Below are 5,886 nucleotides of genomic sequence, written 5' to 3' on the forward strand. Positions count from 1 at the left end.
ACCTCCCCTTGTTTATATTCTTATCACTTTATCGTCATGTCATTTTTCTTCAATCCCCCCTCCCCCATAAAAACTAGTCGCCACTTTTTTAAATAAATATATAAAGTTATAATTTAAAAATTATTTAAATATTTAATAAGATAAAAGAGAAATATTTCATTAATTAGTTAATAAAAAACATTACCTATATAAAAATGATAATTAAATAAACAAACAATATAAAAGAAGTCTAGCTTTTTTTTAAATGACAAATCTAATCTTCTCTTTAATTTCATCTATGTCCACGACACGACAGGACTTAAACCCTCAACCTCAATGAGAAAAGACAATATAAAAGAAGTTTAGTTGTATTTTTTTTTTCATAACTTCTTCGTTCTCCCTTAAAACCATGATGAGTTCGTCTCTCTAAAGATGGTCGACGCTTTACGATAGAAATTTTATGTCGTGAAATTTGTGTTTTTCCTCGTGTGATTTTTGCTTATGTTCTCATGATTTTTCTTTCTTAGCAAATTTATCTTTCTTGAATTGCAAATGCATGTCGAAATTTAAATTATATAATTCATAGTTATTTGTCATTTTTCGTATGTCATAAACTTTGGTGGCTCCCAGTGCACTAGACAATACACTTTTTTCCCCATATCTACCTATCAGGTGGAATATGTATTCGAGTCTAAGCTCCTCATCTTGGTTCAAGCAAACCTGAAAACGAACATCAAATGAATTTGTGGTAAGTTTTTGTTCTTTTCGAACCAACTTCTTATTCTTTTTCAAATAAGTCTTTCCATTTCTGGAAAAATGATAAGAACTTCTAAATGTTTATATATGTGAACGACCTCCCCCTATAGTCGATCTTAAATATTTCTTGTGTCGTCTCAAAAATGTTAGGGTTAGCTTTCCGAAACGTATTTTGGTAGACATTGTTTGTCGTAAATGCATATATTGTTGGATTAGGTGTCTAAGCTCATAACTATAATTGGTATATATTTGAATTGATAGTAGCATAGTCCTTTTGGGTTGCCCTCAAATCTAGCAATTGGACAAGATAACTTTTAGAGAGAAAGAGGTTAATTTATTATTTGATTAATAAATTGAAATAAGAAGTTTATTAATATATTATGAAAATAATATATTAATTAGAAAATGTATTATTTAATTAATAATTGATCAGAAAATAATTGGAATTAATTTTGGGATTAATTCGATTAATTAAAAGTACAGGGACTGTTTGATTATTTATTGAAAGTTGAAGAAGCAAGGCTCTAGAACCTCATGGGATGAGGTAGATGAAAATCATCTAGGGCAAGTCTATAAGATTTCGTCCAAGGCTCCTTGGATAAGGAGATTGGGCTGCTTGGTCACCAAGTAAATCAATCTAGGGCTTATCCCTTAAACCCTAGCTTTGACTCTAAGATTCCTTAACTATATAAGGCCATCCCTAGCCCCATATTTTGTCTACTCCTCTCTTCCCTAAGGCTTTGAAGAAAATTGTTCTCTCCCCTTTCCTCTCTCTTAAGTCATCTTCTTGATAGCTTGGGTGTAAACCATTAGAGACACGACACTTGTGGTGCTTGTTTCCAAGAGATCTACAAGAAGGAATCATTGTTATTTACTACAATAACAATTAAGGTATGTAATCCTAAACCCTAAGTTATGTTTTTCAAAAATTACCTAGGGTTCTTAGGGTTTCTTATTTGATGTTCTTAGTTATAGGTTGAATAGAGAAAACATAGATCCTATTTAGGTTGCATGCAAACTTAAGGGTTTTTAGTTTATTTGTTTTACCTAAATCCTATCATATATATGACAGACAAATGTATGTCCTTGAAACAATTTCATAAATGAATATTATGAGCATTTGGTCTATCATAAAATTTACGATAAACATTATTGACCTATAATTACGGCAGACACACACAACATGCGTTTTTTTTTTACATAAATACAATTTTACAAAAAAAAAATTTATCAGAGTTTACAACTATTTGGTGTGACAAAAATAATATCAACAACCATAGTAAAAGAGAAAGTATTATACAAATCGAACACTTTGCTAATACTTCTATAAGCATTCTATAGCAGTGCACATCTAAGCTTTAACTCCATACCTGATTACATAACACATTTAAAAAATATATGTAAGTCAAAAGACTCATGAATTTCCACCTCGTCCCATTACAGGGACCAGTCTAGACTTCCAATGTAAAAACTATGAATGCACTCATATCACAACACAACAACAAAGAAAACTCGTCATGAGTAATCAAATCAAATCAAATATCATGCAACCCGTGAGACTCACACATCCAACAACTAGCAATGCTTCTTTTAAAAATCAATAAACATAGGGCATGCTAACATTTAAAACATATTGTTTCCAATGTTCCCCTTTTATCAAATCAAGAAACATGAGTACTTAGAGACTCATGCAACAACACATTTTCACATAAAAGACTTGCTTGCTATCAAAACATATTCATATAATTTAACTTACTTTGCTATGTACTGATTGATCTACTTACAGGGATGATGTCTAGGCTGGATGTACTGAGGTGTTTAAAGTGGGATTTCCAAACAGTATACTCTGTATACCAAATAGAACCTACCTACAATATAATCCTACTTGGTCGTTCCTTACTTGATATATCTTGATGTAGACATTGGGATTATAAGACTAAGACTTAATGACATTTGAACCTAGGTCACATTAGAGGAAAAACTAAAGTACTAAGGCGAAGTTCTGCCCAAATTTCGAGCATCCACTCTTATCAAGTGAGTGCATAATTACTTTCATCTTACACATAGATATGAAGTATTTAGATAATTAAGTGCTATATGTGCTTATGTACAAAGATGTTTTGTGTTAGATGAAATAATATAAGATGATTTTATACGATTGACTATATATGTATTTTCTTACCTATAATATATTGGGTAGTGATGGGTAATGATGGAGGAATAGAATAATTAGGGAGATGGATGATGGGAGATGAAAATAATAATAAAAGGCCTTAACTTACTAGTATTACTGTAGTAAGCAATGTAGTCATATAACAGAGTATAGATTGTTGGATTAGATGTCTAAGCCCATAACTATTATTGGTATGTACTCGACCCGAGAGTAGCATGGTCCATTTGAGTTGCACTTCACCAGAACAATTTGTATGGATAGTCTTCTGAGAATAGTATGTCTATGGTTTATTAATATATTATAAGTTATAATATATTAATATGAAATCATATTATTTAATTAGTATTGGTCAAGAATTAATTTGGAATTAATTCTGTGATCAAAAGGAGACTAATTAAATATGGACTCTTATATATATATATATATATATATATATATATATATATATATATATATATATATATATAGATAGAATGAGATAATAATTATTTAGGATGGGCTAAGCTTGCATGGATAGTCCATGGAGCTTTTAACCCATGGATCCTATGTAAATGAAAGGTCATGGGTATTAGGGTTTACATGGATGTAACCCTAATCCACCATACTATATAAAGAGGTCCTTGTAACTTGAAATTTGCACTAGAGTATGAACAAAGAGGGCATAGCCGATTTGGACAAGTGTATACTATTTTCTCAAGTTTTCCAAGTTGTTTTGGTGATTTGTGATTCCATTTGAGGCTTCCACACTATTAGGGCTAAGCTCTTAAACGATCAAGACTTCAAGCTCTATCAAAAGGTATGTCGTCAAACTAGACTTTTGTAGTATAGTTGCTCCTTAATATGCTAGTTAGAATGATGCTTTGGAATTTTATATATTTGCATGTATAATAGTGAAAACATAGATCCAAGGCACATATGGTTGCATGCACACCATAGGAGTGTTAGAAAATATGTCCTTCTGGACAATGGACTGGCCGAGTCCACTGGGGGACTCACCGAGTCGAAGAGGAAATTCATCCTACTCGTCGAGTAGGTTCATACACTCGACGAGTAGAAGGCCCCGAGTGCAGATTTTCGACTTTTAAGGCTGGAATTGGACTAGAATCATTACCCTAAGCTGTTTTTGAACTTATAAACTTGTTTTTGATGTGGTAATGATCATTCTAATCCAATTCAAAAGATAATTGTCAATAGATTCATGTTTTGTATTAGTTTAATGGTTAGGCTAATTACATGAAAATTGTTTGATTTGAATTGTCTTGTTCATATGAGTTGAATCTAGATCATAGTTTTTCTTGACATGTTTGTTTGTTTATTAGATGATCTAAATGGAATTTAATGGATTCCATAACTTGTCCTCAAGTTATGGAAAACCAAAAGTTTTTCTTTAAAAGAGTTTTTAAAGCCATAGGTTATAGAAACTTGAAGAGTCTTTTTCCATAAATTGTTTTATGACATCCATAACTTGTCCTCAAGTTATGGATTTTCAAGAGTCTTGTCATTAAAAGTCATATTAAACTCATATGTTATGGATTCCAAAAGTTTTTTTGAATTGTTCAAAACTTGCCCTCAAGTTTTGGAATTTGTAAAGTTACACTTTTGAATACTTTAGTTCCAAACCCTAGAATTTTAAATAGTTTAAATTTCAACCCTTATACTATTATTGTTGGATTAGTGTCTAAGCCCATAACTATTTTGGTATGTACTTGACCCGATTGCGAGCATGGTCCTTTTGGGTTGCATTCACCAAAGCAACTTGATAGGATGATTTATGGAGAAAGAGAATAATTATGATTTATTAATATATTATATGAATAATATATTAAGAGAGAAATAATATTATTTAATAGTCAAGAATTAATGAGAATTAATTTTGTGACTAAAAGACATTAATTAAATAAAGGGGACTAGAACTGTCAATTGTGTGATAATTGGATATAGGGCTAATGGACTCCATAGAGGATGGAGTAGATGAAATCTATGGGAAACCCATAAGAATTGGTCCAAGGCCTCTAAGGAGGGAGTCCATGGGGCTGCTTAGGGCCTAAGCAGCCAGATTAGGGTTTCCTAGTTCAAAACCCTAACAGCCTCACATATTTAAAGACCCCTAGGGCACGAAAAACGTAGCTAAGCATTCCTTAGGGTTCTTAGACGTTTTTTGGTGCCTCCTTATCTTCTTCTAAGTCATCCTCTTGCTCTTGGTGTTTGTGAGCCATTAGAGGTGTGACATTTGTGACACTAAGCTTTAAGAAGCCAATTACAAGAAGGAATTGAGATTGTTATTGCTACATAACAATCAAGGTAAGATCTAAACCCTAATTCATATGTTATTCGATTATTGTATGCTAGATCTAGGGTTTATGGCTTTGGATGATTATTGCATGTTCATTAGACAAAATAGATCCAAAGCTTTAGGGTTTGCATGTACACCATAAGAATGATGTAGTGCTCAAAACCCAACAGTGGTATCAGAGCCTAGGCTGTTTGTTTGATGTATTTGATGCTTAATTGTTCATTGCTTGCTTGAAAATCAAATTTTTTGGTTTCTGACTGACAGACTCGCCGAGTCCATGAATGGACTCGACGAGTTCCATTGTGGACTCGACGAGTCCAGGGCTCTGGCGCCGGGATTTTCGAATTTTCTGCCAGATTTTGTTGAGGATAATTTCCAAAACTCGTTTTTCTTGCCAAAATCCGAATTTTTAAGTTTGGAATGATTATCCTCATCAAAATTGATGGATTTAGTTAAATATGGATAATATAGGATTATTATTAGTCAAATATTTGACCTAGTAAGTTTGAAAAAGTTTCAATTTACACCCCTTAGGTTTTATAGTTTAAATTTGAACTTTAAAAGTTTTAGTTTTGAAATTTAAATAGTTAAACCCTAATATTTTGAAAGGTTTCAAAATTTGTCCTCAAGTTTTGGAATTAAAATTTTTTAATTAAAAGTTTAATTTTTGAAATTTTAAATTCTA

Source organism: Lactuca virosa, chromosome 8, assembly GCF_052849685.1.
Source record: "Lactuca virosa cultivar CGN04683 chromosome 8, Lactuca_virosa_CGN04683_v6, whole genome shotgun sequence".
Taxonomy (NCBI): Eukaryota; Viridiplantae; Streptophyta; class Magnoliopsida; order Asterales; family Asteraceae; genus Lactuca; species Lactuca virosa.